Source organism: Pelobates fuscus, chromosome 1, assembly GCF_036172605.1.
Source record: "Pelobates fuscus isolate aPelFus1 chromosome 1, aPelFus1.pri, whole genome shotgun sequence".
In the NCBI taxonomy this organism is placed as follows: domain Eukaryota; kingdom Metazoa; phylum Chordata; class Amphibia; order Anura; family Pelobatidae; genus Pelobates; species Pelobates fuscus.
Window position 1 is genome coordinate 351,724,793 of NC_086317.1, and position 25,841 is coordinate 351,750,633.

The 25,841-nt window shown below is 39.7% G+C and overlaps 1 long non-coding RNA gene across 1 annotated transcript in view; it reads right to left on the bottom strand.

Annotated features, from left to right (window-relative positions):
• Nucleotides 1-23,414, bottom strand: part of LOC134595100 (uncharacterized) — an 80,289-nt gene extending 56,875 nt beyond the window's left edge. Inside the window, exons 1-2 of the long non-coding RNA XR_010090327.1 lie at nucleotides 23,367-23,414; nucleotides 7,389-7,501 (exon numbers count right to left, since the gene is read on the bottom strand). This is a non-coding gene — a long non-coding RNA (uncharacterized LOC134595100). The remainder of the gene's footprint in view (nucleotides 1-7,388; nucleotides 7,502-23,366) is intronic.
• Between the last annotated feature and the right edge of the window lie 2,427 nt (nucleotides 23,415-25,841).

Below are 25,841 nucleotides of genomic sequence, written 5' to 3' on the forward strand. Positions count from 1 at the left end.
TGCATTGTTTACTTTAATTCTCTGTATGTCAGTCCATTTAACAGCAAAATACAATTGAGGTAGCTTCACTGTTATTAGAGAAGTAACAAAGAAGTCAGTTATTCGTTTTATTAATTATGCTGTTTTTTGTAAAGTGTTGTATATAAAGTGACATCCAATTCTTCATATTTAAATTGTTCCTCCTACTAGTAACAAGCCTGAATAAAAAGCTGCCTTAAATAGAGCAAATGGATCTTTATTTTAGTTATTAACAATGTATAACATAATTCAGCAACTGCATGCATGGGGCTAATAAGGGGTAATGGGGCTGAAGCTCCAGGGCCATGCCCACAGAATAGGAGCACTGATTTAACCACTTAAAGACCTCATGACGGTTTATGCCGTCATGCAGGGCTTTAAAATTAGTGACAGCATAGACCGTCATGCAGTAAAAGTACCAGCAGGGGTTAAATCCATGCTGGTAGCAGGTATCAAAAGATAGAGGTCCCCTCTATCAGCTGGGGCCAGAATTAGTTTCCCTAGATGGATCTATGTTTTGTTTGCAGAGCTCAAAATGAGTGCTGCAATCAGGTATTTTAAAAGGGGATTGTTACAATGCGGTGTGAACAAGGTCAAGTCCTTTCTCACACCAGGAAACCCAGGTATCAATAGATACATGAGCTCGATGCAGAGCTCAAGGTGGAATCGGCATGCAGTTCTTTCAATGGGATTTAAATCCCCATAGACAGCAATGCAATGTGAGCAGGACACCAAGAAAACCCAGGTATCAATAGATACCTGGAACTTCCCTCCGTCAGTTGGGGCCATTTTTAGCAGCCCAAGACTTTTTGATGAACTACATGCAGTGCTGAACATCAGCTCAGCAAATAGCCCTTTAAGACAGTATGTTTATCAGTGTGTCTGTATGTGTGTGTACATGTATGTTGTCATTTTGTGTATCTGTATGTTGTCAGTGTGTGTATCTATATGCAGTCACTGTGTTTGTAAATCTGCATGTGTGTCAGTGTGTGGATCTGTGGATCTGTGAATCTGCGTGTGTGTCAGTGTGTGGATCTGTTTGTCTGTATGTGCATCAGTATGTTTGTATCTGCATGAGTGTCAGTGTGTATATATGTGTATCTGCATGTGTTTCTGTGTGTGTGTGTCCGTGTGTGTGTGTGTGTATGTATGTGTAATACAGTGTTCATGTGTGTTTCTGTGTGTGTGTATCACGGTGTGTGGTAGAGTATGTGTATATGTGTATACATCTCAGCATTCAAATGCCAACACTACACACAAATAAATCCCTGTATTCAAACTACAACACTACATATAAACACACTCCTGCATTGAAATGTCAACATTACATACAAACCCATCCCTACATTCACACAAACATACTCCATACAAAAACATGCTTACATTCAAACACAAACACTGCTCAGTGCTACATACGACCCTGCAAGCATGGTAAAATGGAAGAGCCCCAGCTGTCAAAGTATTGTTGGAGTTGCATGACAGATAAGGATCTACCTTTTGGCCACCTTTGCAACAAGGGGGGCCCAAAACGATTATTGCACCAGGGCCCTTTCTAATTAGGTTCTGCTACTCTGCTGTGATGGAGGACGTGATTGCATGCCATGGAGTAGGGGGTGGCTGGGTTCATGAGGGCCCAAACTAACTTGTCTAGGGTCCAATCATTATTAAAGACGGCCCTGGTTTTTGATGTCCATAAGATTCTGTAATTAAATCCATTATTATTGTCAGCACCAGGCCCTGACTTTTGGTGCTTACTATGGCTGCTAATTTGAACTATTTTTTATAATAAAAAATAATTATTTGGATTAACAAATTGAATGTTTTATATTATCCTGTTTGGTGCTATTGGGATTGTGGATCCTCTTGTCTACTTTCTAATATGGGCCATATTATTGGAAATTGACCAGAGAATGCAAAGTTTAGTCCACATTAGCCAAATATAAATATTTCTACAAAAAGGCTCTTTCTCTATCCCAGCTTTGGACTAAATGGGACTTCTCACATACATTTGTGCCAGGACACAGTTCAGTAAACAACTTTGTATGTCTTATAACCAGAACTCAATATGTTAAGTTTGATATTGTCAATGTCATTACAATATATTCTAATGCCAGTCATAGCCACATTTGCATATAAAAGACTGTATTATAATCATACAGCATCATGCAGCCCTAGACAATCTGGTTCTTTAGTCGTTCTGCAGTGATTTTTTTTGCTGATGATACATGAGTTCTAACATACTGGCAGCCTACGTTTAGCAAACACCATCTGTACACTTTGAACATACAAGTCACTTATACGCCAAAATACTGAGATTTCAGATGACCTACTTTGCATTATATTTGTTCCATCATTAACAATGAATATTTACATTAACTGTAAGTCTGTAATTAGATTTATTTCTACATGTTTTCATATAAATATAGCATTCTTTATATCGTAATTGATTAATGTCTTAATTAATGTCTACATTAGATGTTGAAAAATCTTAGAGTCATGCAGTGTAGTGCCAGGTTCCATTAAACTCTAATTTATTTAATCCAGATTTCCTTTTTATATTTAATAAAAAGCAAACATTTTCTAAAAAAAAATTTAGGTTTAGTTAGATGTTTAAATCTGCCCATTTATATGTTATTGGGAACTGATCCAACAAACTTTATTGTTTTATCTAACTATTACACCATCAAGACAGGAGTAACTGTGTTCAAGTATGTTAGGTCTGCTTGAAAATGTCCTTCAAGGCACATAGAGCCGAGGTTGCATTGATGGTTAGGAAGTGTAGTAGAGCATAGTTATTTAGGAAATTTAGGACTAGGCTTACATTTTGGTTTAAAGTGGAATTTTAAATGACTAAATTCTTGAGAGTAGGGATTCGATTGACATTTATGGTTAGTTACATTTGGGGATACCTTCAGAAGAACTATATTTTGGTTTAGGCTAGACTTATCACAAACCCCAATTAAAACGTTTATCCTAAATGTCATAAGTAGCAATTCTGTATTATTATTATTATTATTACCATTTATTGAACTGCATACTGTCTTTCCCCGAAAATAAGACCGGGTCTTATCTTGATTTTTCCCCTGAAAGACGCACTAGGGCTTAATTTCGGAAAATGTCTTATTTCAAAGAAAAACGGTAGCAAACATGTGCTACAAAGGAGGTCACAAACTTAGTCACAAACACTGGACAAATTTTGCGTTCATATTTGTTGTGTGTGAAAAATGCAAAAAACTAAATTGAACTCTAGTTTTGGCCAGTGTTTGTGACTAAGTGGCTACTAAAAAAGACTGGACATATCTCATTTGCAATACCTTGGGTTGTCTTCTTTTGCAAATGATATGCCATCATGGAGATAATTGTCATTCCTGGGCTACCATACAGTCTCAAAAGCAACATAACCAATCTGGCAAATTTCAATGTGAAAAAAAGGAAATTCAAGCCTAATATTTGACTCAGTAACTTTTGAAACCACCATAAAACCTGTACATGGGGGGTACTGTTATACTCAGGAGACTTCCCTGAATACAAATATTAGTGTTTTAAAATAGTAAAACGTATCACAACAATTATATCGTCAGTGAAAGTACAGTTTGTGTGAAATATGCAAAAAACTGCATTTTTACTGACATAGTTACATAGCTGAAAAGAGACTTGCGTCCATCAAGTTCAGCCTTCCTCACATATGTTTTTGCTGTTGATTCAAAATAAGGCAAAAAACCCAGTCTGAAGTGCTTCCAATTTTGCAACAAACTAGGAAAAAAATCCTTCTTGACCTCAAAATAGCAGTCAGATGTCTCCTTGGATCAAGCAGCTATTACCCCACTAATTAGAAATTATATACCTGTATGTTATGTTTTTGCAAGTATTTATTATCCAATTGCAGTTTAAACATCTGTATAGACTCTGACAAAACCATTCCATATCCTTATTGCTCTTACTGTAAAAAAACTTTTCTTTGCCTTAGATGAAATCTCCTTTCTTCAAGCCTAAATGTGTGACCTCGTGTCCTATGTATAGCCCTGTTTATGAATACATTTCCAGATAATGGTTTATACTGGCCCCGAATATATTTGTATAATGTTATCATACCCCCTCTCAGGCGCCGTTTTTCCAAACTAAAGAGATTTACATTTTTTAACCTTTCTTCATAACTAAAATGCTCCATTCCTTTTATCAATTTTGTAGCTCATCTCTGCACTTTTTCTAGTGCCATGATATCTTTCTTTAGAACAGGTTCCCAAAATTGCACAGCATATTCAAGGTGTGGTCTTACCAGCGAATTATCAAGAGGCAAAATTATATTTTCATCTCGAGAATTTATGCCCCTATTTATACATGACAAAACCTTACTGGCCTCAGCAACGGCAGGTTGACATTGCATATTGCAGCCTAATTTGTTGTCTATAACAATTCCCAAATCCTTCTTGTGTGTGGTTATCCCTAGTTCACTACCATTTAGGGGGTAAATTGCTTGTGCATTCTTAACCCCGAAGTGCATAACTTTGCATTTCTCTACGTTAAATTTCATCTGCCATTTTAGTGCCCAGTCCCCAATCTATCCAAATCCCTCTGCAGCAAGGCAATATCCTGCTCACATTTTATCACTTTACAAAGTTTTGTGTCATCTGCAAACACTGATACATGGCTTTCAATGCCCATTTCAAGATCATTTATAAATATGTTAAATAGAAGCGTTCCCAAAACAGAACCCTGAGGGACACCACTTACCACTTTTGTCCAGCTTGAGAATTTACCATTAATGGCAACTCGTTGTACTCTATCCTTAAGCCAATGTTCTACCCAAGAACAAGAATATTCATCTAGACCAATTTCTTTTAGTTTGACGAGATTAGGACTGATCCGCCCGACCTGCCGAAAACCTGGCTGGTTTCCCATGTTGTTTGCGTTCCACCGTCGCTAGGCAATGGCTGGAACGCACAGCATGGGAAACCAGCCAGGTTTTCAGCAGGTCGGGAGGATCGGTCCTAATCTCGTGGATTTTTGGTGGGCACTACCCCTGACTCACATGTGTATGGTAAGCACATAATTTCTATGTACATATATAAGCACTGTTATGTTTGTAAATGTTATGTTTGTATCCTGAAGAAGGCTCTAGATGTGAGCCAAATCGTTGATGTTTATTTTTATTTCTTAATATGAATTAATAGTTATATTTTACTTCACTTGAAAGACCCTGGAGTGCTGTCCGTTTACTGGAATATCTACATCACTTTGCTGGATCAGCACCGGGCAATAGCGTCACTATCACCAGGAGTGCAAGCATTTTGGATTTTGTCTACATATATATATATATATATATATATATATATATATAGCGAAAAAATACCGGCACTCCTGGGCTTTTTCAAAGTATAATCTTCTTTATTCAGAGGAAAACCACATCAACGTTTCAGCTCTGCTTGGGAGCTTTCATCAGGATATATAAATATATATATATATTTATTTATAACGTCATTCGAAATGTATTTTGAATTTAATGTATATGTATATTAATAGCAAAATAAAGTTAGAACAAATTAAAACCGGTATATAATTTTTAAAAAATGTATTTATTATAATATATAATCTAACGATGATATCGCTGTTTTTTGCATATTTCACACACAAACTGTGATACGTTTTACTATTTTGAAACACTAATATTTGTATTCAGCGAAGTCTCCAGATTATAACAGCACCCCTCATGTACAAGTTTTATGATGTTTTCAAAAGTTACTGAGTCAAATATAAGGCTTGAATTTCCTTTTTTCACATTTAAATTTGCCAGATTGGTTATGTTGCCTTTGAGACCGTATGGTAGCCCAGGAATGAGAATTACCCCCGTGATGGCATATCATTTGCAAAAATAGACAACCCAAGGTATTGCAAATGAGGTATGTCCAGTCCTTTCTAGTAGCCACTTAGTCACAAACACTGGTCAAAATTATCGTTCAATCTAGTTGTTTGAATTTTTATATATATGATCAAAGTACTTTTTCATTTAATTTAAAAAGTGTTTAATAACTTTTACTAACTTTGAAAAACTTTTTTTCAGTCATGAGGGGGACTGCCTGATAATTTGGCTATTTCAGCCATGTGATCGCGAGGACCCTGCGATCACATGGCCAGGGAGGTGGGGGGGAGGGGGGGCAGATAGGGCAGAGGGGGTCTGCCTGAGCTCCCAGACAGACCCCATGATCACGACCGCCGGCATGGTATTGGCAGAGATCCGGTAAGTAGTAAGGACGGCGTTTAGAACCGCCCCAAAGAGGACGGCATAGAACATCCTCCATCCTTAGGGGGTTAATCTTACTTCACAGTATTATTTTACAATTGCTTTGTAATAAATTGGTGAAGGCTGCAGAGTAACATAGTAACTTAGTAAAAGATCACTCATGAATGATTCTAATATGCTCAATATGATGTGATTTTCACGTCCACAGGATATTCTACATTTTTAGATGTTTACTTAAAGGGACACTCCACACACCTAAAGCACTTTAACTTTTTACAAGATGTACAGTTTTCAGTAGACACTCCACCCACCTAAGGGACTTTAGTTTGTTGAAGTGCTTTATACGTAAGAAAGGTGACCTTTTTTATGTTACAAAATGTGCAGATTTCAATAGAAATTGGCACTTTTATAAATTACACTTGTTACACCCCTCTGGCTGTCAATCAGACAACCAGTCTTGCTACTTCCTGGTTGATTAGCTCAGTGGAGCTCAAACTCAAGAGGCAGCAATTGTTCAGAGCAAATGCCTTGCAAAGACTTCTCATTGAGCTGCAGTGGGAAGACTGTGATTGGACAGCCACAGAAAGACTGGACTGGGGAAGAAGGTGAGGGTTGCAAAGACTTCAGACAAGAGACCCACATATTTTGCAAGCTGTTTTAGATATACCCTCTAAGAAAAATTTATACGTAAATGTATGCATGTTTTAATTGGAGGCATATCTACTAAATTGCTAAATATATACATATATTTCAATTGGAGTGTTCCTTTAATATTTAGAAAACTCAACTGTGCCAAATACACCTAAAATGATTTAGCAGTTTTAAGAATAATGAGAAAGGAACACCGACCGCAATTCAATTTAACATATTTATATTTTAAAAACACTCCAATTTGCACAAAATAATAGGCCTCAACAAAATCCATTACCTAGCTCTGTATAAAACCCTTCAACATATGTTACATCTCTGAGCAATACAAATATTAATGGAAACTTGACAGAAAAATCTGGGGGGAAAAAATGCACCGTTCTTGTTTAATTATGTTCCATCCTATTTCTGCTTCATTGTCTCTGCTATTAATATACCAAATCTATCAACAAATTGCTATGAATAAATAAAAAAAAGGGCTGACCTTTCCTTTCAAGGTACAAATATGTAGTTCTTCAGAGGGTCCGACCGGGCAAGACAAGATAATTCCATCCATTTAATATTCAAGTGATGTTGATAGTATCATTCCTCTCGTGTCTGAAACAGGAAAGTACCAAAGATCTTTTTTACTTCACTCGGTTCTTGGACGTATGATAGATTTTCTCACTGACTAATCGCTGTCACATTAACTTGCATTATTTCATCCTCTAGAGCTGTCAGGATAATGGCGATAATCAAAGTGGCTCATTGTAGGTAAAGGAAATTATAACAGCAAAGTAATATCATAAAACAGTGTTTAAATATGTGTAATTTCATTTGTCAGTGGTGCCCAACACTTCATTACACATATAACCATCTCTCATCAGTAGAATTAGTGCATTATTCATTAATGTTAATTATTTTCACATAATGGCTGCCCTGATATATTTAACCTCAACATTACATCTCAGATAATAGGCCTGTAAAATTGAATTGTGTGTAGAGTGGAGTTCTACAGCTCATTTACAGAGCATCATAGAACAAAGAACAGAAAAAGAATTCTAAATTGTACATTTGGGCCAGCTGGTGCCACACATTTATTTCTGCCTGATTTGCATATACATTCTAGTAATGAAGTAATTAGGGGCTAGTGTTATGCATGCTTCCTGGTTACACTGGAAACCAATTAGAATACAGTAAAAATGAGTCGACAGACTGCTCGGTTGCTACACGTGATAACTGAGCTAAAAGTACGTGGAACAAACTTAAATAGGAACTAAGAACTGCAAGGCATGCTACTGAGTTGAGTTCCACATAACAAAATGGCCGATTCATTTTTATTTGACTGATACAATTAGATTCATGTGTGCATAGTTAGGTAAAACAACTGAAAATTCTGAAACAGCCCAAAATGCTTTATCTCAGTCATGATGCAGAAGTAAATGCTCAGAGTGAAATAGATTTTTTTTTAATACATATTTTCATTTTTTTTTTTTGGTTTTTTTTTAATAACAGGGCATTAAGGAATTAGTTGATCTGTAGACAAAGAAAACTGAGACTTCAAAGTACATGTCAAAATTTGGAACATGAATTTATCATGTTTCAATTTGCATAAATGATTACCTGTAAATCCCTAGTTCATTTAGTTTACAGATGATATATAAAAATGTTTTGGGATATTGCCAAGGGAAGTTATAATTTGTAATTTATTTATAAATAAGACATTCCTTGCCATGTATAATTCAAGTGTTAAGCTTGTTTTTGGCCTAGTTACCTTTTACAGTGGCCTATTTTGAATCTCAAGAGTCCTTTAACATGAACAAGGTAACAGACAGATATGAAAAGGTGCACACTCTTGGCTCCTGTATTATATCTTGGCCAGCTACAAAATGCTGACAATGTGAGCTATACTATTTTAGAATTCACAAAACAAACACAACAGCCAAATATTAATATCATACAATTTTAAATTACGTTTAACAATAAAAACATGTTTATTGCAAATAAATATATTTTAATAGTAATGTTGATAAAGCTCATCAAAAAAAAAAAAGAAGAAGGTAAATTATACATCCTGGCCTATACACGATTAATTTAAGTTGCACACCTTGTTTGAAAAATAGAGAGAGAGACAGAGATACATATAAGGATAGAATATATATAACAATAAACCTTGTATTGCAGGAAATAATCCAGTTGAAAGGCTTTATAAATTTATTTTTAGCTAACAGTATAGTAAAGGGTTCTTTAAAGTAAGAACAATAAAGATGTGGAATTCTCTGCCTAAAGAGGTTGTCTTATCAGATTCTATAAATATTTTTAGTTAAGTTAAGTTTAGTTAAACAAGTGGAGTAATCTGACAAAGGTGATATTAGATACATTAGTCGGTTTTAGTGAGAGCCTTACTAGGGAGCAGAGCCCTGAGGGTGTTACAATATACAGTAATTTATGACCCTGAGCTAGCAAAATGGAATGACTGAATCAATGAATATATTAAACATTTGAACAGCATGGTAATATTATTAAAATTATTTATCCAGGAAGGGTACATTAATGTTTTCAAGAAATATGTTCTGCGGTATTGGTGTTTTTACCTCCGAGATAAGTAGTACTTACTTTTTTAAACTTGGAAGACTGAGCAGTAGTGATGTCGCGAACATAACATTTTCGGAACTTCCGCAAATGTTCGCGAACCGGCGAACCGGGCGAACCGCCATAGACTTCAATGGGCAGGCGAATTTTAAAACCCACAGGGACTCTTTCTGGCCACAATAGTGATGGAAAAGTTGTTTCAAGGGGACTAACACCTGGACTGTGGCATGCCGGAGGGTGATCCATGGCAAAACTCCCATGGAAAATTACACAGTTGATGCAGAGTCTGGTGTTAATCCATAAAGGGCATAAATCACCTAACATTCCTAAATAACAATAGATATGGATTGACACCTGACATATGACATATTGACACCTTGACATATGGATTGACACCTGTCCTCAGAGACCCTGATGCACACTGACACAGAGCAGAATAGGGATTGTTCCCCTTACATAGGGTCACTTGGAAGATATGTATTGACACCTGTCCTCAGAGACCCTGATAAACACTGACACAGAGCAGAATAGGGACTGTTCCCCCTACATAGGGTCACTTGGCAGATATGGATTGACACCTGTCCTCAGGGACCCTGATACACACTGACACAGAGCAGAATAGGGACTGTTCCCCCTACATAGGGTCACTTGGCAGATATGTATTGACACCTGTCCTCAGAGACCCTGATACACACTGACACAGAGCAGAAGAGGGACTGTTCCCCCTACATAGGGTCACTTGGCAGATATGGATTGACACCTGTCCTCAGAGACCCTGATACACACTGACACAGAGCAGAATAGGAAATATTCACTAAATGCCAAACATTGTTATACAGGGGAATATTCAGTAAATAAGGATAAGGGGGGGACACCTACTGTCCTCCCCCCCAACCCCCACCCCTGCACGGTGGGTGGGGGCCATAAATCACAATGGGGGACCTACTGTCCTCCCGCCCACCCCCACCCGTGAGCGGTGGGTGGGGGCCATAAAAATAATGAGGGGGGGACCTACTGTATGATGTTGTATCGATCAGGTAGTGTAAGGGTTACGCCCTCTTCACAGTGACAGACCAAACTCCCCGTTTAACGCACCGCAAACAACCGCAAACAGTCCATTTGCACAACCGCAAACTCCCCATTTGCACAAGGTTGGATACCAAGCTAGCCATGTCCCGTTCCTTGTCCTCACTGATGTCATTGAAGGTCTCTTCCTCCACCCAGCCACGTACAACACCAAGGGTCCCCGAAAGGTGACAACAAGCTCCCTGGGACGCCTGCTGTGTTTGGTCTTCCACCTCCTCAAAGCCACCTTCCTCCTCTGACTCCTCTTCTTTAGACTCCTCTCTCTGCGTTGCCTCTCTCTGCGTTATTATAAGGTGTGTTAAGTAGTACTATTCTTATCAGTTTAATCCCTGTTACGAGTAGAGGACTATTTCCTTGTTTCGCCAAACCCCTTCAAAGATGGAAAAAGCGGTATGAGTGGAAGAAATGAGGAAATGTGGTCAGGTGGTGGTGCCAGCCCCACCGAGGGCTTGTACCCAGGTATGCTAATAAACTGAAAAAAGAAAAAATCTCCCAAGAAGGAGATCGAAAACTGGCATAGGTTAGACAACTATAATAAAGTGATACCTACAAATCCTAGTGAGCATAGGTGTATAATAGAGGGAGAAATGGAAAGCAAAGTAATGCTTCCTAATACCGTGGTTAGTACCCTTTGTTAAAGTAAATGGAGTAATGGACAAAAGTCTTTATTGTATCATTTATAAACTAGAAAAGCTACAATTTCTGGGGAAATTGTGTGAAGTGTTCTTGCCTCCACCAGTATTCTACAACTGGAGTGGGCGGAGTAACTGTTATTATTTATATAGCACATTTAATTGCAACGTTGTTGCACAGTTACATTAAAACATACATTTATATGTCTATGACATCACTTGCTGCTGCAGCCTGGCACAGGTCAGAGTATTTTGGCGGTTGCCATCTTCAAACGGTCGTATTTTAAAAACTATAAATCCTACAGCGAAGAGCTTTATATTGTGAGAATCACAAGACCCAGATCTACATTTCACCACAAGAACGACGATACTTCATGAACCATTCGGCGAAACGTTCCACAAAGTAATGATACCGGAGAAACTGACGGAAGCCAAGCACAGAGAGATGGACACAGGTTTCTTCAGGAAGGAAGAGATTCTTTATTGGATCACCGATCGGGACTCAGAGGGACTAATGTCACCAAAATACAGCAAGTTCTGAGCCCCGGACAATAGTGCAGGCTCCTTATATAGGCACATAACTCCTCCCATATTAAGCTCCACCCGCACATTCTCTTGACCAATCAATACAAATAAGAATTAACTTCCTGCTTGACCGCATGGCCTGTCCAGCACAATGGAGGAGGGGAATACTACATCCTGTATTCTTGCACATGCTCCGTACACTACTGATCGTATCTTGCCTCGTGCAACCAACTGATCGATACGTCAGCATATGCACGTACACATGCCACGTGGTAATCTCGGCCTACTAAATTTATTTTTACCGAGATTCCACCACAGTAATAGCACACCAATCGGGAACAATCCGCACGTTTCGGTATATTACTGTCTATGTAGTGTAAAAACTGTGGGAGGAGTTAGGGTGGTAAATTTGGCTATAATAAGAATAATAATATATATGTGAGATAACAGTAAGTGGTCTTACTATGCAAGAACACTTAATAACAAAGGGATACTATACTCATTCCCCTATAGTGGCTAATTGTGTAATAATGGTAATACTATTACCTATTATATAATATTGCCAGGGGCAAGGAAATTCCCTCTAAATAAATGGGTATAGGCAGAGAGTATGGAGACCGGAGTGATAAAGTGTCAATAAGGTGATATAAAGTTAAATGTATCACAGACACACCGCCACCCTTTCTCTTAGCTAGTTTCCAGAAATGCTGGATAGGTAGAAGGGCTATAAAGACTCAGAGAGGTCTAAGAAGAATCCTCTAAACTAGCCCTAATCTCCTTAAACACCTTCAAGGGTGTTCTAAGCTAAAGCTCAATCTAAACGTTTAGATGACTGCCTGATTTCCCATCACAGATGCTGGCTAGGAATAACACTGTGCAAGACAAAGAGTGGGTCTAAGTGCCCATAGTGCAGTAAAGTGTCCCTAGTGAAGTGAAAAAGAGAATAACGAGCTGGCGCCCAAGAGAATAACGAGCTGGCACCCTATCAGGGGACGTGTATATGGCATCGATTTTAAGAACTGGAAGATGGAAAAAGATGCTTGGTCGGTCCTCCTACTTCAGATTTGGGGCACTGCTCGTGCAATCTAATGTGCCACCAGATAGGAGTGGTGTGTTAAGTAGTACTATTCCTATCAGTTTAATCCCTGTTATGTGCCTTTTTTTTTGGTTTGGTTTTTGAAGCCACAGTGCAGTACCAGAGGCCCGAAAAATTAGGCATGTACACATGCCTGAAAAATTAGGTATTGTTGCAGCCGTTGTTGCAGCGGCCAGAAAAATTGATGTTTGTTTCCGAAAGTGGCGGATAAGTCACGCAAGTCAACTGGCATTCAGAGCTAAAATACAGCAGCGTGTGGACCATTTTTACCCCAAGGCAGCTCATCTCATCAGGCCATTTTTAGTCGAATGTATCGCCCACTGTCAGTCCCTTCGGGATCCATCCCTCATTCATCTTAATAAAGGTGAGGTAATCTAGACTTTTTTGACCTAGGCGACTTCTCTTCTCAGTGACAATACCTCCTGCTGCACTGAAGGTCCTTTCTGACAGGACACTTGAAGAGGGGCAGGCCAGAAGTTCTATCACAAATTGGAATAGCTCAGGCCACAGGTCAAGCCTGCACACCCAGTAGTCAAGGGGTTCATCGCTCCTCAGAGTGTTGATATCTGCAGTTAAGGCGAGGTAGTCTGCTACCTGTCGGTCGAGACGTTCTCTGAGGGTGGATCCCGAAGGGCTGTGGCGATGCGTAGGACTTAAAAAGCTCCGCATGTCCTCCATCAACAACACGTCTGTAAAGTGTCCTGTCCTTGCCGGCGTGGTCATGGGAGGAGGAGGATTACTTTCACCTCTTCCCCTGTTAGAGTCCCGTTGTGCTGTGACATCACCCTTATACGCTGTGTAAAGCATACTTTTTAATTTATTTTGCAAATGCTGCATCCTTTCCGACTTGTTGTAATTTGGTAACATTTCAGCCACTTTCTGCTTATACCGGGGGTCTAGTAGCGTGGACACCCAGTACAGGTCGTTCTCCTTCAGCCTTTTTATACGAGGGTCCCTCAACAGGCACGACAGCATGAAAGACCCCATTTGCACATGGTTGGATGCCGAGCTACTCATTTCCCGTTCCACCTCCTCAGTGATCTCAATGAAGGTATGTTCTTCCCCCAGCCACGTACAACACCACGGGTACCAGATAGGTGACAAGGAGCACCCTGGGATGCCTGTTGTGATTGGTCTTCCTCCTCCTCCTCAAAGCCACATTCCTCCTCTGACTCCTCTTCCTCACAATCCTCTTCCAGCGTTGCTGCAGGTCCAGCAAGCAATGCTGATAAGGCTGTTTCTGGTGGTGATGGTGACCACAACTCTTCCTCTTCACGCTCACCTACGGCCTGATCCAGCACTCTTCGCAGGGCACGCTCCAGGAAGAAAACAAATGGTATGATGTCGCTGATGGTGCCTTCAGTGCGACTGACTAGGTTTGTCACCTCCTCAAAAGGACCCATGAGCCTACAAGCATTGCGCATGAGCGTCCAGTAACGTGGCAAAAAAATTTCCAGCTCCCCAGAGGCTGTCCTAGCATCCCGGTCATACAAATATTCATTAACGGCTTTTTCTTGTTGGAGCAGGCGGTCAGCCATTAGGAGTGTTGAATTCCAATGTGTCGGGCTGTTGCAAATCAAGCGCCTCACTGGCATGTTGTTTCGTCGCTGGATATCTGCAAAGTGAGCCGTGGCTGTGTAGGAACGCCTGAAATGGCCACACACCTTCCTGGCCTGCTTCAGGACGTCCTGTAAGCCTGTGTACTTATGCACAAAGCGTTGTACGATCAGATTACACACATGTGCCATGCACGGCACATGTGTCAACTTGCCCAACTTCAATGCCGCCAACAAATTTGTTCCATTGTCACAAACCACTTTGCCGATCTCCAGTTGCTGCGTAGTCAGCCACTTTTCCACCTGTGCGTTCAGGGCAGACAGAAGTGCTTGTCCGGTGTGACTCTCTGCTTTCAAGCAAGTCAAACCCAAGACGGGGTGACACTGCCATTTCCGGAATGTGGAATAGTACCTGGGGAGCTGGGGGGGGGGTGCCGTTGATGTAGAGCAAGATGCAGCAGCAGAAGAAGACTCAGCCGAGGAGGTTATGGAAGAGGATGGAGTAGGAGGAGTAGAGGAGATGGCAGCAGGCCTGCCTGCAAGTCGTGGCGGTGTCACCAACTCCTCTGGAGAGCCACGCATTCCATGCTTCACAGCTGTCAGCAGGTTTACCCAATACGCAGTGTAGGTGATATACCTGCACTGACCATGCTTTGCAGACCATGTATCAGTGGTCAGATGGAACCTTGCCCCAACACTGTGTGCCAGACATGCCATTACTTCCTTTTGCACAATCGAGTACAGGTTGGGGATTGCCTTTTGTGAAAAGACATTTCGGCCGGGTACCTTCCACTGCGGTGTCCCAATAGCTAATTTTTTGAACGCCTCAGACTCCACCAGCTTGTATGGTAAAAGCTGGTGGGCTAATAGTTCAGACAAGCCAGCTGTCAGATGCCGGGCAAGGGGGTGACTTTCTGACATTGGCTTCTTCCGCTCAAACATGTCCTTGACAGACACCTGACTGTGAGCAGATGAGCGGGAACTGCTCAAGGCAAGAGACAAAGTGGCGGATGGTTGAGAGGGGGCAAGGAGGACAGCAGTGGTTGACGTGGCTGAAGATGCTGGACTAGGTGGGTGTTGGACTTCCCGCGACTCAGTTTCTTTTGGCACAGGTTGCCAGAGGCAGACACACAAAAAAATGCCACACACAGCACAGCATACGTTGATTGGTGTGCTGTCGGGCTGACCCCAGGTGCCGATGCATGCTGTCTGACTGTGCCACTAGCTCCTTGTGATGAACTCCCCCTGCTTCCAACTCGTCTCCTCTTCCTCTCTGTCTCCCCATCTGAACTTTCGCCCTGTTCTTCTTCTTGCCGAGCGGGTACCCACGTGACACCCATGGACGCATCGTCATCATCAACCGCTTCACTTGGATCTGACAACTCAGCAAAGGAAGCAGCAGCGGGTACAACATCATCATCATCACACCGTACGTCCATGTGTGGTAATGCTGCCTGCCTGAGACATATCCCTGTTATCTACATCCTCTGGCAATAATGGTTGTGCATCACTCATTTCTTCAAACGGATGTGTAAATAACTCCTCTGACAGATAAAGTGAAGCAGCTGTGGTGCTAGTGTTGGTGGTGGTGACAGGCGGGTGAGTGGTATCTTGAGATATGCCCGAAGCTAAGCTGGAGGTGGATGGTGCGTCAAGGTTCCGAGCGGAAGCTGTAGAAGATTGGGTGTCCTGTGTTAGCCAGTCAAATATGTCCTCAGAACTTTTCAAGTTCAGGGTATGTGGCCTCTGAAAACTGGGCATTATTCTAGGGCAAAAGTTAATCACAGCACCATGACCACGACGGCCCCTGTGGGGTGGCCTGCCTCTGCCTGTAATTTTTCTTTGGATTAGTGGTAATATGCGTGCAAGCATTATTCTAGGGCAAAAGTTAATCACAGCACCACGACCACGACGGCCCCTGCGGGGTGGCCTGCCTCTGCCTGTCATTTTTTTTGGATTAGTGGTAATATGCGTGCAAGCTACTGTGAGACCAGATATGAGTGGCACTGTGCACTGGCATAGGTTGGCAGAGTACACGCTGTAGGCCTGACACACACTTAAGAAGGACACTGACTGCTATTATATTACAGTCCAAAAAGTTTTTGTTTTTAAATGCAAGCTATTGTGACACCAGATATGAGTGGCACTGTGCACTGGCATAGGTTGGCAGAGTACACGCTGTAGGCCTGACACACACTTAAGAAGGACACTGACTGCTATTATATTACAGTCCAAAAAGTTTTTGTTTTTAAATGCACGCTATTGTGACACCAGATATGAGTGGCACTGTGCACTGGCAGAGGTTGGCAGAGTACACGCTGTAGGCCTGACACACACTTATGAAGGACACTGACTGCTATTATATTACAGTCAAAAACGTTTTTGTTTTTAAATGCACGCTATTGTGACACCAGATATGAGTGGCACTGTGCACTGGCAGAGGTTGGCAGAGTACACGCTGTAGGCCTGACACACACTTATGAAGGACACTGACTGCTATTATATCAGAGTCAAAAACTTTTTTTGTTTTTAAATGCACGCTATTGTGACACCAGATATGAATGGCACTGTGCACTGGCAGAGGTTGGCAGAGTACACGCTGTAGGCCTGACACACACTTATGAAGGACACTGACTGCTATTATATTACAGTCAAAAACTTTTTTTGTTTTTAAATGCAAGCTATTGTGACACCAGATATGAGTGGCACTGTGCACTGGCAGAGGTTGGCAGAGTACACGCTGTAGGCCTGACACCCGCTTGAAGGACACTAACTGCTATTAGATTACAGTCAAAACGTTTTTTTGTTTTTAAATGCAAGCTATTGTGACACCAGATATGAGTGGCACTGTGCACTGGCATAGGTTGGCAGAGTACACGCTGTAGGCCTGACACACACTTATGAAGGACACTGACTGCTATTATATTACAGTCCAAAAAGTTTTTGTTTTTAAATGCACGCTATTGTGACACCAGATATGAGTGGCACTGTGCACTGGCAGAGGTTGGCAGAGTACACGCTGTAGGCCTGACACACACTTATGAAGGACACTGACTGCTATTATATTACAGTCAAAAACTTTTTTGTTTTTAAATGCACGCTATTGTGACACCAGATATGAGTGGCACTGTGCACTGGCAGAGGTTGGCAGAGTACACGCTGTAGGCCTGACACCCGCTTGAAGGACACTGACTGCTATTATATTACAGTCAAAAACTTTTTTTGTTTTTAAATGCACGCTATTGTGACACCAGATATGAACGGCGCTGTGCACTGGCAGAAGTTGGCAGAGTAGACGCTGTAGGCCTGACACACCCGCTTGAAGACAACTAACTGCTATTCAATCTATAACAGTGAAAAAAAAATTAGTTTTTAAATGCACGCTATTGTGACACCAGATATGAGTGGCACTGTGCACTGGCAGAGGTTGGCAGAGTACACGCTGTTGGCCTGACACACAGACGTTTGCAGACAACTAACTGCTATTCAATCTATTACAGTTAATTTTTTTATTAAAAAAATATGAGTGGTGGCACTGGGCAAGTGGGCACAGTATCCACTGTGAGCCTGACACAGAAGCTGACAGGCAGGCAACTGCAATTAGATTACACAGGAAAAAAAAGCAGCCTGATGTTCTAGCCCTAAAAAGGGCTTTTTGGGGTGCTGTCCTTACAGCAGAGATCAGATGAGTCCTTCAGGACTGTAGTGGACACTGAATACACTAGCCTAGCTATACATTTCCCTATCAAATCAGCAGCAGCTACACTTTCCCTCCTCTCACTAAGAATGCAGCTTCAGAATGAATCTAAAATGGATGCTGTACAGGAGGTTGGAGGGTCTGGAAGGGAGGGTCTGCTGCTGATTGGCTGGAATGGGAGGCACAGGGTCAAAGTTTACTCAATGATGACAAATAGGGGGCGGATCAAACCGCGCATATGTTCGCCCGCCGTGGCGAACGCGAACACGCTATGTTCGCCAGGAACTATTCACCAGGGAACCGTTCGGTACATCACTACTGAACAGCCTTTTGTAAATCAAACCTGCAATTTATAGAGAATTAGAGATAATAACAATAATCATAAAGTATTTAACCAGGAAAGGTAAATTCATATTACTCTGGTTTCCAAGTATGTCTAAGTATGGTTTCCAAGTATGTACTTTTGCCCAACATCCATGGGATGTTACTATTGCTCAATTTAATGGTACTCATTTTATTTACCTCGGAAGGATTAATGGCCGAGTCAACCGGGAAGTAAACCTGCGACCCCCTTATAATGAAGAACCAAAGAATTCTCATAAGTAAGATGGATACCAGTTTAAAAAATTCAATTGATGATGCACAAACTGGTGCTTTAATATGTTGTCTTATTTAAATCGTATTTACTTACATCAGTCATGATGCCATTATAATTTTTTCTAATTGCAACAAAACCAGAGAATATCAGAACTCTGAGGACAGACAAAAGCTTATAGAAACTCAATTGATTGCCCTTCTGTAATTCCCTGCTCAGGTTTTTGCTCACTTGTGCCATTACATAGAGAACCTATTCCATCGCATGTCAGACTGATCCTACCTATAAGGAAAATCCATAACCAATATGCCGGCAAGTTCTCTCTGCACGAGATATACAGCAACTCAGACAATCTTTTCACCCTTTTTGGGCCTCATCAGCAAGGTATAGCTGATATCTCTCTAGGAACAGTGAGCACGGTGTCCACATCTGGATTACCCTTTTAACTTGGGGAGAGCCAAGTTAATGCATTGCAACAAAAAACAGAGAATATCTGAGAAATTACAAAAGCTTAGAGAGATGTGATAGCTTGCCCTTCCCTGCTCATGTCTCAAAATGGAGCCAGTTCCAAGGCAAATCAGACTGATCCCACACATAAGGGCAGTGCATCAGTGAAATGCCATCAGGTTCTCTCTACACGAGAGATACAGCAACCCCGGACAATCGTTTTGGCCATCTTTCGGCCTTGTCTGCGAAGAGTAACTGATAATGGACAAAAGATTTGCATAATCTGTTCACATGATCCAATATATATATATGTTTATTTTTCTAGTTACTTTAGACATGTGTCATCAGTTATTCGCCATTCCATGTGAGCATAAGATGTACTATTGTAGTACTTTTGCCAATATTTAATTTATAATGAAAATAATGCAGAAAACACTTACGTAGCAATTATATTTTGCGTTTTGATTATGAGACAAATCAAACAATCATATGTTGTCCTGTTTATTCAGCATTAAGATCTGTGTCAAGCGCTGTTTTTAATAAATGGATGCACACTCTTTGAAATAGGATACTTTTCCATAGAGTGTTATGAAGGCATAGGATTGAACAATTGCCTCTGTCTTTAAGGTGTATATAATTTGCTTCTATTTTTACATAATATGTTTTATTTATTTTTACAAGTTAAAGTTTCTTTTTTTTGTGCTGTATATTTTTATGTGCTTCCTTTTTAGTTAGAATTTAAACAAATGTTGTGGAAATATTTATTTTAAGAAATGTTTAAAAATTTGGTTACGACTCCCTCAATGAGCTCAGAAACAAAAAGTCTTTGGGTTGAAGGACAGTATGTTAAATATATTCTCACTTTGTGGTGTATACAGGTGCTTATAAGTGTTCAAAAAGTAGGTCTAGGGTGAATGGAAATGGACAAAGGGTTCGTCCAACATTTTATTTTGTAGATATATAATGAATGTGGAATGTTTATGCTGTTTCTTAAGGCTGAACTTCTGACATCTCAATTTTGAACCTAATTTTCTATATTATTGTATTATTAGGTGTTTATTTATACCCAACACATTTTTTTTAACCAATTGTATTCAGTGTGTCCATAGATGTGGCTAAGCTGTGTTTAGAAAGAATTTGAGGGATAATTGTATTATAAAGTGTAGACTGGAACTGTGCCAGTAATGTCTATTGTCATTAAATATTCTACCTTGCAATTATTTTGTAACTTTTTTTTCTACGCTCTGCTTACACCAAAAATTATCATAAAATTTTTAAAGATGTCCTCTGTGTTGAATATGTCCATAAAATATTAAATATTCAATTTTCTTCTATCATGGTTTGAAAAATTCATAATTACATGATGATCCACCTAATAACTCATTCTGAAAAAGTCATATATGGCACTCCCCTTGTGACTGAGTTAATAATTTACTGCAGTGTGGGATTTTCAATGCACTGTTAGTCTTGGGAACATTTATTAAGCAAATGTTCATTTGCAAAGATCAGGTTGTGAATGAAGAGGTAAGAATTTAATGAGATGTGACAGACAGGTGAGCAGATTACATAGTGAACTTTAATGCAAGAAGAGGCATATATAGCCTTATCATCCACAGTCCCGGAAGACACATGAAATAAAATATAGAAAGCTGATGGAAGAAAAAAAAAATGATACTTCTCTGGAAGGCTCCAGCGAATGATAAATCTCAGGAAGTCGTGAATCACAGGAATGACTTAAAGTTCTAAAATTATTCTTCAAATCACGTGTACCATGATGTAACCATTAGTAAATTGCATATATTTCTTTGGGGATGGGAATAACTACAAACAAAAATGAGAAGTTAACTAATAGAATTATAATATTATTGTACTAATAATTGATTCATTTTTTTTTAACTGTTAAATGAAAAGAAAAGATGTTACTGTAAAAAAAAAGGGTAGTAAAATTTGTACACTGGAATTGCATAGAGTTTAGGGAGATATATTTCACAGCATTAGTCCTAAATCAGCAGTAACCCTTACCGCAAAAAATGTTTTGATGTCATAATATACCTACGTATGTGCTTACAGGAACAGTATAGTGTTAAGAATACAAAGCTGTATTCCTAACACTGTAGTGTCCATCTGTCCGTCCCCCACGTGGTTAACCATTTGGAAATTAAAGGGTTAAAAACCCTTTTAAAAGCACTTGCCCTATTCCAGTGCCGAAGTTCCTCGTTGCTGGCTCTGTCTTCCCTCCCTCCTACTTCATCGATGAGGGGGAGGAACTTAATGCGCATGCTCGGCTAGTCAATGCTTTCCAAAGGGGTTTTCGAAAATGTGAGACGTCCTCATGTATAGCGTGAGGATGTCAAGCATTGTTTCACAGAGTTAAAAGCTGTGAAAAAAACAGAAAGCACCACTAGAGTCACTAGAGGCAGTCTTAACCCTGCAATATAAACATTGCAGTTTCTCAGATACTGCAATGTTTTAGATTACAGACTTAAGGGGACAGGTACAGTGCACCTAGACCACTTTAATTAGATGAAGTGGTTAATGTGCCAATAGTGTCCCTTTAAATGTGTGATATTATGTTTTTTAAATAAAAACAACTAAATTATTTAATAAAAAGTAAGGCATTGGAGTAGACACTCCAATGGGGACTGATTGAACATATTGCAGTTAAAGGGAAACTCCAGGCACCCAGACCACTTCTGCCCATTGGAGTGGTCTGGGTGCAGACTCCCATCACCCTTAACTCTGCAGGTGTAATTATTGCAGTTTTTATAAACTGCAATAATTACCTTGCAGGGTTAAGGCCTCCTCTAGTGGCTGTCTATCAGACAGTCACTGGAGGGACTTCTGGGTTCTTAGAAACACCAAAATGTGTTTTAAATGATGCTGGACATCCTCTCGCTATTCATGAGGACCTCCAGCGTTGCCAGAATCCCCGTAGGAAAACATTGAATAATGCTTTCCTATGGGGAGGTCTAATGTGCTCGGCCATTGCCGCGCATGCGCATTAGGTCTACCCCACTGGCTGACGTTGGCAGGGGAGGAGTGTGGGTGGAGCCTGACCCAGCGCCAAGGGACATTGGTGCTGGATTCAGGTAAGCCACTGAAGGACTTTTAACCCCTTCAGTAACATGCGATGGGGGGCGGGAGGGAGGGGGGCACTGCAGTGCCAGGAAAACGGATTTGTTTCCCCGGCACTTGAGAGTCCCTTTAACCAGATATTCTGTATAATTGTTCACTTTATTTATGAAAAAATCAGCACTGAGAAGCGTGCTGGGACATCTAGAAACCTTTGGAGAAATCTTTTCAAGAGATGGTTTCTAGTAACAGAAAGTAATGTAGTAATTTTGTGTCAGATTAAATAATCTTTGTTATTATAAGTGATAATTTTGTTTTATGTCTTATTTTAGTAATTTGTTTATAATTTTCAAAGGGTAGTTACTTTCCTAGGCTGATCCCAGTCCTCTATAATTGTTTGACACCATTTGTATAGACACCTATGATCTGTTATATGTTCTAAACTGTGATATTTATTATAGGCTGCTATTTAATCAGACAGTAGTCTGAAGTTTCACATAGGTTCCTGGTACCATAAATAGGACACCCCTGCATCTTGTTTCATGCATTTAGATATTTTGAGTACATGTTCTGTTGCTTTTGTTTACGTAACAACTAAAACACTTGTTTGTTTCTAACTTCTGGCAAAACAAAAACAGCTTAGATTAATAAATCTTTCACATAGTGGAGTTAACCTATATTATGTCTATTGGATCACCAAACAGCGATTTATTCCACATGTTAAGAATCAGTTACACAAACAGAGGGGTTAACATTTCTTTTAATATTAAATAAAATCAGCCCTATTAAAACAATTTAATAATTGTGTGACTATGAAGTGAATAAATTGCATGCACTGAGCAAATGGCATATTGTGCTGCTTTGCATTGCTTAAGCATTATTTGGTTAAAGGGTAAATACACCTTGTACATAGTAATGAAATTTATATAGGTATGAATGAAGATTAACACTGCAGGCTGTCTCCAGAATATTAATAAAATTCAATATATTTTCTAAAAGGTATCATTTATATTTGTGGAAATGAAACCAGTTTCTAATAAAAAAAATCCCTCTGTCCTTCATCCTGTTCATATAATTTTGCTATAAATCATCTTGCAAGGTTTTTTTTTTTCTAAATATTCATTTCAAGGAGACTCTATTTAAATAACCCCTTTTAGCAATGTATTTCAGAATTTGAAATTTTACCTTGAGCAATGCTTCTTCCAGTATGCCAGCTTCTATAGAATATCCCTGCAACGGAAACAATATTTCTCTGAAATAAATTATGCTAAATGGTTTAGCTGAGGTGAAATGTAAAGTATATTAACAAGTCGTTCTTAACCATCAGAGTGAAAAAAATAAACTTTATGTATTGCAGTATGTTGTGCTTTTTAATTTGTATGGAAAATAAAAAATAATAATTATTCATTGTAATTTTAAAGCACTAAAAAGTAAACTACTTTAAATCAGTTTTCAAGTATAAATATATAAGTGGAGGCTGATCCTTAAAAACATTGTCTCCCCATTTTTCATTGCAACCAACCCCCAAAAAACCATACAAACCCTAAATCTATTGACCTTGTAATGACTAGTTATAACTGTGTTTTGGAGAAAAAAAAAAAAACAGGTTTATATGTGAACACAGGTTTATATGTGACGTTTCTATCCCCCATTTTTTAACAGGTAGAAATGCTGCTGAGAAGCTAATCAAAAGTTGGGAATATTGAAAAAAAAAAAACTCAAATTTTTAAGGTATAGTCTTTGTTAAGTCTCCTTACACAGTATTTTTGATGACAGTCATTGGCTTTGCCCAGGGCTTTCAAATTCTGGATGGCCTAAATATTCCTGCATATTGTCCTGTCTTAGGACAGTCATTGAGTAACACCATTAGAAGGTGAAGTAGGACCTCTTGTAAAGCAGTTGCTGTTTCCCAAACATGTGTATTTGTAGGTTTATAGTATTGAAGAAGGCATTGTATGTCACAGGTTCAGTGGTTGAGTATATGGGTTAAAGGAACACCATAACCACCAAAGGACTCTGCAGTGCAGGGCTAGCTCATTGGCTGAGAGCATCAGCTGATTGCTTTCTGCCAATGAGCTAAGCTTTGCATGGCCGGCAGCACTATACAGGAAGCACTGACTGTCCCAGGATATTATACACAGTCCTGAATTATACAGAAAACAGCACTATACAGGGAGCACTGACTGTACCAGGATATTATGCACACAGACCTGTATTATTGATAAATTATCAATATAATTAAGCTTATATTTATTGGTACCTTCAACAAATGCAATACAAACATAAATACAGGCAGCTGAATATAGGCACAGACTGCTGAATACACGCACACACCGACTGCTAAATACACGCACACACAGACTGCTGAGTACACACACACACAGACTGCTGAGTACACACAGACAGACTGCTGAATGCACACAGGCTGCTGAATACACACACACAGAGTGGATACACACAGTACACTGAATACACAAACACACACACACAAAGACTGCTGAATACACACACACACAGATAGAAAAGTCAAGTACGGATCAGTGCTAAAATGCCACAGAGGATAATGTATATATATAAATAGTGTAGGCAGCACACCTATGAGGAGAGGGGTCCTCTTTAAAAAAAAAAACAATACAAATGTAATATGGAAAATAAAAAATACAAAATAAGTAGCACCTGTGAGGAATAGATATATAAATAAATGAAATAAATATATTAAATAACTATAAAAAAGTCCAAGTAACGTAACACTAGTCCAAATGGGGTAGTTCAAAGTAGTAGGGGAGAGTCTTTGTGGAACAGCTGACTGGTTTTGATAGTGGTGGTATCATAGAATAAAACTTGAAATTCAATGTGGAGAATAAACAGAGAGGGAAACTCCAATGGTATGGTATGTATATACACTGTTTATCAGAAGGTATATCAATGGAATGCTACTCACAATATCCAGAGCTAAAATCCAGCTCTGGTTTGGAAAGCGTGAAGTGGAACAATCCCCACTCAAGGATATATAAGGTTCTTCAGGCTTTCAATAATTTGCCGAGCAGACTCACTGCTCGGTGTACAGCTTATGGGTGGTATAATCCCCACCTAGGGATTCCTAGTGTTTCTTAGGAACCACAAAAGGGATTTCAGGCCCAAAATAATAAAAACTAAAAAAAAAAGGAATATGGTTGGATTTTGTGAGTAGTATTCAATTTACACACATGCAGAGACTGCTGAATACACACACACAGACTGCTGAATACATACAGACTTCTAAATACACACACATAAACTGCTGGATATACACACTGCTAAGCATACACAGAGGGACTGCTGAATATACACAGGGTGCTATATATTATATTCTGTATATGTATATATATATATATACAGAAATAAAGAGATGCACTCCAAGGACTTGGTAGATGAAAAAAGGGGTAGTTTATTCCAATAGGTATAGCAATAAAAAATAGCTGACGTTTCGACCCGTTCGGGTCTTTCTCAAGGACCTTGAGAAAGACCCGAACGGGTCGAAACATCGGCTATTTTTTAATGCTATACCTATTGGAATAAACTACCCCTGTTTTCATCTACCAAGTCCTTGGAGTGCATCGCTTTATTTCTGTTTATATATTTTCAACGTGGGATTGCACCCAGGCTGAATTGAACTATACA